Source organism: Oryzias melastigma, linkage group LG15, assembly GCF_002922805.2.
Source record: "Oryzias melastigma strain HK-1 linkage group LG15, ASM292280v2, whole genome shotgun sequence".
NCBI lineage: Eukaryota > Metazoa > Chordata > Actinopteri > Beloniformes > Adrianichthyidae > Oryzias > Oryzias melastigma.
The window spans coordinates 10568439-10580052 of record NC_050526.1 but is presented as its reverse complement, the minus strand read 5'-3'; the positions used below and the strand labels follow the sequence as shown (position 1 = coordinate 10580052).

General features: G+C 37.6%; 1 long non-coding RNA gene across 1 annotated transcript; it reads right to left on the bottom strand.

Annotated features, from left to right (window-relative positions):
* Positions 1 to 7072: 7072 nt before the first annotated feature.
* On the bottom strand, positions 7073 to 9556 carry LOC112161457. Its single transcript, XR_004949161.1, has 2 exons — positions 8041 to 9556; positions 7073 to 7240 (listed from the first exon to the last, which is right to left on the bottom strand). It is a non-coding gene; the product is annotated as an uncharacterized LOC112161457 (long non-coding RNA).
* Positions 9557 to 11614: the final 2058 nt, after the last annotated feature.

Below are 11614 nucleotides of genomic sequence, written 5' to 3'. Positions count from 1 at the left end.
TATATAAGTCGCACTGGAGTATAAGTCGCAGGGACATTCAATCTATGAAAAAAACCGCGACTTATAGTCCGGAAAATACGGTACTTTTCATTCCTCACTATACAGAACCCCAAAGTGGTATTTTAATACATCCATTCATTTGTTCTGAGTACTCCGCTAAAACCTGCGCTCTCAATAGCAGCCCCTCCCATACCCATGAAAACGAGCGGGTCCTCTCGTGCTGATGTCACAAAGTGAGAACCGCCCCCTCCAGGAAGAGTCTGCTCCGCCTCCAGGCTAACACAAACACATTTTCCACAAAGCTGGCGGTGATCAGCTAGCTTCATGAACCCCACCCCCAGCTCATGCACAGTGGTGCAGATGCTGGCTGTATGTGTTGTGAACCAGTTTAGCGACGTCAAAGAAACGCTCATTCGGTTTAGTGTTCAAACTTTGTGAAGAAACTTCTTGTGATTAATCAACACGACATGTTGGGATGGATCCCAAACGTATCTGAGAATGATGCAAAACGACGGGGATATTGGTAAGACAACAGGAGAAAGGGAGCAGAGTATTTCCTGGTACAGGAAGGGAGCAGAGTATTTCCTGGTGGAGAAATGGAGCAGAGTATTTCCTGGTACAGGAAGGGAGAAGAGTATTTCCTGATGGGTTAAGCGGGCAACAAATTGGGAAAACTGGCTTGAACATGGTTTATTGTGCTAAGGACAGAAAGGTGTGCATGCATTTTGATAGAGATTAGTGATGTTTCAAAGAGAACAGAAATGATCACAGTCAGCGCCAATCAGAACAATATTTCATCACTTCAATAAATCCTGAAATGTTCATCTGCTGTCATTGTCTCCATTTTTTTTTACAGAATTTCACCGCAAAATGAACCCATTAGCCATCACCATTCTGTCTGTGTCAGGCTACACAGAATGTATATCAATAAACTAAAATTGGATGCTTTTTTTCATGGGTGACACGCTGATGAGGACAGTTCTAGGATGATGCTGTGAAATGGGCAGCACCCTCAAGGAGTGAGAGGCGGAGCCTCAGAGATCAAGTCGTATGAAATGAGTTCACTAAAATAACTCATATTTCATTTAAAAACATGTTTTTTAGTGTTTCAAAGGTATATGATAATTGACATGGATATAGTTTACTCTAAAAGACTTGAGAAAATCATGGAATGGCCCCTTTAAAGCTGAAAATAATTTTGACCTTTAGGAATAATGGGATATTTCTTCTGGGAATTAAAGCAAAAGATACAAAATAATTTTTGTCTTTCAAATACTTAAAATTATGGTCAACTGGACTTGAAAAATGATACAAAAAGACATGTTGTTTGCTACATTGTTTTATCTATTTGCCTGGTTCTGTGATTTAGAATCTAAAATGAGTTAAAGAATGTGATCTTGTCAATAATGTTTGAACAGTGGCAAAAACTCTAAAAAATGCACACACAGAAGACTGAGAATGTATGCTAAAATAGAAACCAGAACCATGTTTTCAGGACAGTAACTGAGAATTTTAAAAGTCTATCATAAACCTTTGAATAAAAAAAAAAAAATCATCCTAAAAGCAAAAATCAGTTTCCCTTTTTTGTCAACAAACTGGACCAACATCACAATGAATGTGTGAGAAACCGTCCTTCTAGCTGAGTTAAGCTTTAGCACAGAGGCTTGGCTGAAAAAGGACACGTGTTAAGTGTTTTTGGAGACCAGAAAGAGCAGATCCAGGACGCTGCATGGACACACAAGACCACAAAAGAATGACACTTGGAGCTCTCCAGCCCCTGTTTACTTTGTTGCTGTCGTGACCTGGACCAAGGTACGCCGCCAAACCTTGATGAATAGGAAAGGCCTTCTTCCCACAACATAAATCATCCTGAAGACTGTCTCTCTAGCTGCAGCACAGTTATTTATTTACCTCACAGTTTGTTTTTTCAGCAGAAGGTCATACCTGCCAAGCATCTGTCAGCTATTTTGGAAATTACAATCATGATTTACCGAGAAACAAAGGCTGCCAGCTTCCTGCTAACTTCAGTGTTCAGACACAAACCTTTGATTTCAATACATTTAAGTCATTTTGATTTTCTCTGAGTAGTCATTGTTTAAAAAAATTTCACCTTTCAAAATGTGTTTTTCTTAATATTTTAAAATATATTGATTATTTTTGATTATCATTTAGTAAGTGTGTTAACATACTCTGTTGAATGATCCTTTTAGGGCCAGCGTGTAGTAGAGACCAGACAAGATGAGGAAGCTTGTGAAAAAAGTGAGTGAATCATCGTTCCTGGAACAATCCTGTCTCTCTGCATTGTCTGCAGACATGCATAGAAGTTTCAAAGTGATCAGTCAGAAAATTCTGCAGAAAATGCTGAAGGTTACTGAGCAAAAACAAAAGTAGAATCATTGTGGAAACGAAAAAGTTCTGCTCCGGTGTTTCATCCCAATTGACTTGTTCACCTTTCAGCACGTCCTCTTAGGGTTGGCCACAAGTTTGGCAAAGTATGCCGGATGCTCTTCCTGACACAACACTGCCAGGGCTGCATGGGGACCAGCACAGACCCGGACTCGGACCCCCATGTCGGCACAGTTGGGCTGATGGCAAGTGTATTTGTGTTGTGAACCAGTGTAGCGATGGCCAGAATTACTAAAGGCAGATATATGGTATGTGCATCTATCTTTGAAAAAAAATTGGTTTTGTGGGAGAAATGGAGACATGCTGCCGGCTCAGGATGACGTCATGAAATGGGCGGCAGCCACATAAAGCAGCAGCTGGAGCCTCAGGAATTGAGTCGTTTTGCTTCCAGGTAGGAAAAAAAATAACTGATAAATAACTGGTATTTCATACATAATTTGCTTTTTTAGTGTTCCATATATGATCATATAAATTTATATATTTTTCTCTAAAAGGTTTAATAAAATTCATGTTATGGCACTTTTAAGAAATAATAGATTTTTTTGTTGCTTTTATGATCTAAGTATTTTCTGAGATATTTAAACTAATTTGTTGCAATATGTGCATATATTTTCTTTTTCAGCAAACTTATTTGCTCATGTCACCTTTGTATCAGTGACATAATTTGAACAAAGTATCAAAACAAATATAAAAAAAAAAATTTGTCTTCAAATAGTATCCATGCCTTTACATAACTGAAAGTATTAATATTCTTGCTTTTCAATTGAATTGTACTTGATTTGACAGAGGAGAAATTCCCCCTTTATTGTAGCTCAAAAGGAGAAAAAAAAAAAAAAAACAACTAACAATGCAAATCACAGATCACCAAATAGCCATTTACAAAAAATATGTAAATAAATAAATAATAGAATTACATGTATTTATTTATTTTTCTTTTAAACACTTAAAATTCAAATATTTTAACTCCAAAGACAGTGTGAGTGTCTCTCCATAGACAGTGGACTGTTGATCTTTTTTCCGCATTCATGTGGTGTTGGAATATTTGTTGTTTTTCTCGTGTGTTTTCCGAGTTGGACAGTCCTTTTCCAGTCATTCTAACACCATTCAAATGGAGCATTTCTTTAAACTTGCATTTTTCTCTGAGGGACATCAATCCTTTGGTGCAATTAGCACTAAATATGAGAATAAAAAGCACTTTTTTAAACAAAAACTCCAAAATGTTCTGTTTTGAAACACATTTTAATCAAAGTTAAAGCATCTTTGTTTGCACATTCCATTTTATTTCTCCCTCTTATGAGGAGGATTACCAAAACACATTAGAACCCTTCTTGGCCCACAATTCAACAGATCCAGAACAGAAATATAATGAGATCTTTGAAAAACAATGGAGGTCTTCTTTGACCCTCATAAATCCAAGACCAATTCACCTGTTGATTTGTTTTCTGGCCTCAGATTGTTTGTGGAAAAGATGTTCCCTGAAAGTGTAAGAATGTTCTTTTTTGCATTGATAAATTTAGCTGCAGAAATTTTGGCCTCTTTCGAAGGTGCTAAGAGATTTTCAGTGGAATGCACATACGGTTATCTTGCTAAATGGATGCAGAATAACTCAATTCGTATTCAGTGCCTTGTCCGTGCTCTGGTGGACGCTAGGTTTTAGAGGTCAACTTTTAGACATGAGCTAATAAAAGCATTTCTGGTGCTCAAGATGTATGAAACTGCATAATGCAGGTGGTAAGTATCCCATTAATGCTGAGCTCTTAAGGTCAAAGCCACATGACACCGTGAATTAACAAAAAAGACCACTTCAAATGCCTCTTAATGTTTAAGGAATCTATTAAGTTTTAATCCTTATTATGGGTGACTATGAAGAATTTGCAAGAACTATGACTTTAAGGGGAGAAACTGTAGAAAAGGTGAACAAATGGCTTTTTTTTTTTAAACTTGAAATTTAATGTCATTAGTGCCTCAACATTGTATCTCTGAAGAAGACGTCACGAAGTTTCAAACAAATTTAAATTTGTGATCTCAGTTACATCCTTTTGCTCATCCTTGGGTTATACATTGCTTGCATTAATAAAAATAACATTTTACAGCTTGGTAATAGATCCAATGATATAGAAATTTCCAACAGCGTAGCCAATTATACTATAACAAACAAAGTAAACAGGATGTTGTGCATTTGCATGAACACATTTCTAAAAAACTGAGTATTAGGTTAGAGGGGACACTGAAGCAGGTGCCTTTGCTAATATATTTTTTAATGGTTTCTTGAAAGTGCTTCAGTCACAGAAGATCAAACTGAGGGCAGTAATCACGCTGTTTTTCAACTTTTTTATACATTATAAACCCATGCATTTAGGTTCGTTAAAGATTGACCTGTGACACAAATGAAAATTAATTTACAAATAGGGACTATGCTGTTCATTCAGTAACAATCTATTTTGTGTTTTTGTTAAATTTCAACCATTATTTCTTTAGAAAGAAGCAAATGTGACCGTTTACAGGGAGGAGCATAACTAGAAAGAAATACATATTTTTTTAGAACCAAAGCTGAAGACTTGTAATGTCTTACACAAAAAGGCATTGGAATTGGGAGGTAAAATACATGGTCAAAATGTAATGGTGATAGTGTTACAGAGGTTATGGTCACATGCTATTTTGGTATAGAAAAAAGCAATATATATATATATATATATATATATATATATATATATGTTTTTTGATGACAATGACAGTGCAGCCACAAAAAATCCAGTGCAGCAGGGGGGCAGCACCCCCCATATACATGTGTAGCTCTGCTGTTGTGTGGTTGTTCAGGATGCTTTACCGCTGAACCTTCTATAAATGATCCAGGTTATGAATTTGGTAGCTTGACAAATATTAGGCAATGTTTTCTCCCAAAGACATAAGTCCAATCTGAATTCTTCCCTTCTCCCTTCCCCTCAATTCGAAGTGGCAGTTTTAGTGGAAGTCATGTCCGGTATCATTATTTTTAAATAATAATGGAGGGGTCCAAAGTCCAACCGCGTAGTGCTGAGAAGCTTTTTTCTTCACTTTGCCACGCTCTGAAGCACAGTCGTTCACATTTAAATGTAAGTAATGACCTTTTGTTGTAGCATGACCTTTTCACAATTAATAAAACCACTGTTTTATGTATACTCAAGCACTGGAAGTTCGCGCTAATGCTAGCGGACCGGCGATTATTGATGGCATAATCTAACAAAAGTTACCTCAGAAATATTAGACACTGTTTATTCATAACCCTCCGTTTGGAGGGCTAAATGAAGGTGTTATGGAGAAAAGTGGGAATGTGGGACTGTATATCTGATTTGGGTTTGGGTCTAACAGGAAACAAGATGGCGTGCCGGTTAGAGCACAGGAAAGACATGAGGCTCCACTTGAAAGATGTTCCAGATTTATTTAGTTGCTCAACAGTATTTACAAGTGTTTGGTCAGTTACTCAATATTTTAAATACAGCAACTGGAATGCACAGAAAGAGTCAGGCAGGGTTTTTAGGTACTTAAGAGTCACTCTTGGGTTCTGCCTTGGGCACATGGCAAACAGGAACTAACTCGAGGAGCTATAAACCACTGAAGAAGAACGCGATGTCACATCCTGCGTCATCATAAACATTGGGCTGAGCCTTTGTAACAGAAGGGGAAGTTTTGTTCTGGTAGGGAGAAGGGAAGAATTTGGATTGGACCATTGTCTGAGGGCCCATAGGATATCATAAAAAAAAATTTGAATTTTGGGAGCCAAGTGGCAAATTTTTCAGAAACCATAGAGAACCATCCAACGTTGATGAGATCAACACAAAAGCCATGACTGGACTTCCCAACTACTTCAAATCAACGGATATACGAACGGCTGATATCATATTTGCAAATAGGGCATCAAAAGATTCCAATATTGTTTGTAGAAATTTAAAGGCCTATTTCTAGACAAACCAAGATAGTGTATCTTTGCAGAAGAATGTTGCTGACAGAACACTACCACATGAAGACCAAAGTGAATCGGAGTGCGATAATTAGACAATAAACGGAATAGGCTTGTATGTGATGTTAAATACTCACGCTGATGTTTTATTTCAACAAAGGAACAACAATTTACCCATGACAACACAGCAGACTTCTGATTAAATCACACACTCTCATTTGTAAGTCTTAATTGCTGCCATAGTCTATGAAATATCAAATAAAAAATATAGAATAATTGAACAGAAAGGCTTCCTGTAAAATATTTAAATTTCTTACTTTACAATAAAAACAAACAAGACAAAGCAAAGGAAATTTGACACAGTTTGAGTTACAAATAGACTCTTCTGTCATTGAGAATACTGATTGAATGGGATTGATCCCTGTGTTGTAGCCCAGAAAGGGCTTGGCTGTAGTTCTGCCTGATGCATGGTGTATCTGCGGGCCGTGTTAGCTGTTGTTGGTAGTTCACTTTCTAGATCTTTCTGCTCCATTTAATACAGGATTTGGATCTTCAGCTTCAGAAGTCCCTTGTTGCTCCTTGACAACACTGCAATTGACATTGCTACCAATTTCACAAACATTACTTCTGGATGTTTTTCTTCCTGGACAACCGTTTTGGACTTGGCTTGAACATATTTCAAGATATCATTATCTTCTGGATCTAAACGAGAAATGTTACTTCTTCAACCAGGGCTGGATTTATTTATTTATTTTTTGTTGCAATGGTCATTGTGGGTCGTGGGATTTCACTTGAATCAGTTCAACCCTCATCTTCATTGGTGACATCAGTGACACGGCGTTTCATATCACCACCAGGTTGTGTACTGACAGCCTCATTGGTGGCTTCCTTCAATAACTAAAACCAGAAGTAAAACATTTTCTATGAGTGACATCACATTCACTATGTTCAGTTCTCATATGTGGTTTATGGTTCTACCCTCCCAACATTTACTAAGTCAAAAGCACTTTCACAACTGTGACAGTGTAGCACTTGATCACTGCAGTTAAGCGCACACATGCACACCCGCAAACACACCATTCATTTAATGTAGGATCAAAGGTCACCTGTCAAAATGAATCTGATGGAAAGCATATTCCTATTCTCTCTATATCGCCATGATCATCAGCTTCTTTTGTTTTGATGGTTTACAGGAAGTTAGCATCCAGACCTGCTAGTCATGTGACCCACCTGACGCTGTGTCTTAGTTTTATTTTTAAGGTGGAACGTGTAATTCTTGTATATAACAGAGTATGTTCATGTGGACTGATAAATGTATTCATAAACCCCAGACGGAAGCCTTGTAATTACATGAAAAGATGTACACTCAAAATTGACCAGGGAGGCCCAACGCAATAGGATAAGGTACAAAGGCATAACGGTATAAGGACATGTATTAAGACTATGATTCACAAATTTGAGTTTGTCTGCAAATGCAGAAACCGGCAGACAATATACAGGAATGTGGCAGAACATTTAAATTTAAACCTTTACATTTGTCACTAGCTCAACATAGCTTTGAGGGCAATAAAGGTACATGCACAGTGCACACATATTTCTACTCAGGCAGGGTAGAAAGTGCATTCTGCAGACTGTTCCCCTTTAAAAGCAACCACAAGGGTCATCTGTGCATGCAGGTAATTGTGACCCATAATTACCTCTGAAGAATAGATGAGAGGGCAACAGCACAGAGTGAAAAATGGCAGCCATTAAAGTGAAGGTGTTGTAGCCTTAAAAGAATAATGAAAAAGAAGTGTAGTTTAGTCCAACAGCAGTTATGTGCTAACTCTAACAAGCAGATTATAAGGAACAAAGTGAAAACATAATTACTTTTTGTGCGTCGGAATATATATAAAAAAAAAACTGCACCTTTTATTGGGGCATTTGATCTAAAAATATTCATTGATTGTATAGTCAGTTTGTGAGTCCTCCCCACTAGATACAATCAATTATTCCAAATAAAGACCCACTACCATCATCTTTTGATCTATGCCAAAGAATTTCCATTGGTCTTTTGATTATGATTGTGCTGTTTTCGGCCAAAATTGGTGAAAAAAAACAAAATGTTGCTTTGAGGGAATTAATTTCTGCAGAGTGGCAGTAGTTCGGTAGTTCATTCAACTCTGAGTTGTGGGCAGGACCTTTCCCCTCCCTGCTGCTCAGAGCTCTCTGTTTATGCTCTTTGGCACTGGCTTACAGCTATCCCCAACCAAACTGTAACAAAAATGGTGGACAAAATTGGAGTTGTCCAGCTATATTAAATGGTATATACCTGTATAGTGTTTCCTTCCTCAAAGGTCCAAAGCGCTTTGACAGTCACAGTCCCATTCACGTATTCACACACTAATGGCGGTTCTGCTGCCGGACACTGGCGCAAACCTTTTACCAGAGATAAGGTGAGGTCCAGTGTCTAGCCCAGGAGTCTGCAACCTTCAACTCACAAAGAGCCATTTGGGTTAATTTCTTATTGACTACAGCTCAGTAGGAACCACAAAGTCTTCCTTCACCCTTTAAAAAATAAGACACTGATTTGTATTTATTTAGTTGGTACTATGACAAAAATTAATTGTGCTGTTGTTCATTTGCATGAATAGAACACAACCATTTTAAAGAAAATTGCCTGTTTTTTCCCTCTTGACAGAAGTTCCTTTCAAAATAAAAGACATCCTGTCAAATATGATCATGTCAATGCCGTAAAAGTAGCATTAGCAAGTGTAATGTAAGCAGTGATTAAATAAAAAATAGTTATTTTCACTGTTGATCTCAGCCAGAAATGTAAATCTAACAAACCAAAATGAAATCTGTGCTAATTAAGTGACTCCTGCCATATTTTTTGCACCTTAATACTGGTTGTGCTTGTTGATGTCCATTGATTTTTTCTTTTTTTTTTTTTGGTACTATAGTACGCTGTCCTTCTACTGTTTGTTAATGAGTTACACGTGGCTCCAGTGCCGCAGGTTGCAGACCCTTGGTCTAGCCCAAGGACACTTCACCGCATTGGTTGGCAAGATGGGAATTGAACCTACAATTAGAGGTTGTCTACCCAACTGCTGCCCCACAGCCGCCCTAAATTTAGGCCAGATGGACAAGGAAAATGAAGGCGGCAGAGAGCTTGTGGCCTGCCTAGTTTATTTTCTACATCACAAAACGTTCTTTTTGTTAACTCCATTTTTCCTCTGCTCCTGATTCACCACGATTTGAATGAAAAAAATACTCAGAAAGGCAGAATTTGGAGCTTAATTTTCTTCATATATGTCCTTCATCATCAGAAAAATGCAATTTTAGTTTTATGATTTTTTTCTGTATCAAATCTAGAATGGCTATCAAGTTGAACAAATTTCCTGGTACTTTGCATTTACTGTGCATATGTTTTTGACCGTAAAAATCCCCCAGTTTTAATGCAGCTCTCTTGTACTGAAATAATCAGCATGTTAAATGTTATCATCCTCTATCATGTTTGCTGCCTGTTTTGATGGCGTTGCTCAGTCAAATGCTGTGCTACTCAGCATTTTGATGTCTTCTGTTTGTTTTGAATTTCCATTTGCTTTTGTAAGCCTCTTGTTATGTTTTTATCTCATCTGCACACATTTGTCTTTTCAGCCTTTTTTTTCCCTCAGAGCTTGTTTAAGTCTGTGATGTCTCTCGTGCAACATAAAGAGCATCAACCCCAGCGTGTGGCAAAGCCTGGTAGCAGTCATGAAAAGTTTTTGATTTAAATGACAGATTATGCATTCATTTTGACAAATTGCAATGTTGGTGCTGCTAAAACTTTTTTTTTTTTTTTTTGGAAAAAGGTGTTCTCATTCATGTTTTTCATTTGTTCCATTCTTCCACCCATAAGCGACATCTTTTCAGAAATTGCTGTGTATGATGGTCTATCATAATTCATGCCTTCATCCTCTGTCATTTCTGTCATGTCAACTGAGCATGACCATTTTAACGAAATTTTACTCTACATTTATACTTTGCTTTCACCACTAAGACTATGCTTGGTGTTTGCTGGGTATTTATGTCCTTACACTCAAATCTAAGTCAAGGACCAGCAGAAAAGTCATCAGTTCATACATAAATGGGACTATGCAAATATTTTCTACAAGACATTGTAAATTCTCTGCATTCAATAATGCTGAGATCTTGAATTGAAATAAAATATAATGAAAAGCAGATCTCTTCAAAAGTATGCTTTCAATTGGCTGATAAATAGGTTCGTCTTGAATACGATTCAAGACCAAAAGAGACATCTTGACAAAAACAATGCAAATTCCAACTTTAAATAAAGCTTACAGTTGAAAAAGTACACAGAGAAATAGTATGACTTCATGTTCATCTGTCCTTTTCAAAATGTACTGTATCTTAGTTACGACTTGATGTTTCAGTGACTTAATGGAGGAAAAATGCCTATTATGTCCTGAAATTTTAAAGGGGCCATAACATGTTTTTCTTCAGAGTAAACTATAACCACATATATGATCATGTACAGCATTCCCCCTTTATTCGTGGGGCTTAGTGACTGGAGACCTCCGCAAATACGCCAAAAGCGCAAATATGGAGAACCCCCAGTCTCCATCTCACCCCCCACCCCCCGCAGCCAAGGAATGTCTGTTACTGATCCATACTCATTAAAACACTTCTGATCATGCGTCATAAAACATTTATTAAAGAACATTGGAGTATTGCTCGACATAGAGTTTTTTTTTTTTTCAGAACAACAGACTGTGTACTGTACATGAGGACTGTCACACTGTCTCTGTGCCTTAAAAAAGCGCGTGCTTCCTCTTTCATCAAATAAGTGCAAGAGGGCATCTCTATCCACAGTTTGCAGTTTCATCCATAGTAAACACCTGCTCTGGTTGATAATTATCTTCTGCGATTATCAGGATATTTTCTTCATGTTTCTAAGTCATCTGATGACATTTCTTCATGCAGGCTTGCTGTGGGTGTGCGCGTCTGTGTGTGTGCATAGCTGATGCGCTGGCGTGTTCTTCAACTGTGCTCTCCTCCTGGGAAATTCCCACAGCTCTTTCGGAAGCAAAAGTTTCATACAGGCATCTTGAGTTGTTGGAGTTTTGGAGTCTCGTGACTGAAAAACAGTTCAGCGTAAGTGCCAATAAAGAAATGCAAATAAGCGGGTGGAAAACTGTACTGTACATTTAAAATAAAAGAGTTTTCCTGAGGATTACTCAGAAATTTGTGAATGGATCAAAATAACACTTTGGGGATGTTTATAGTGAC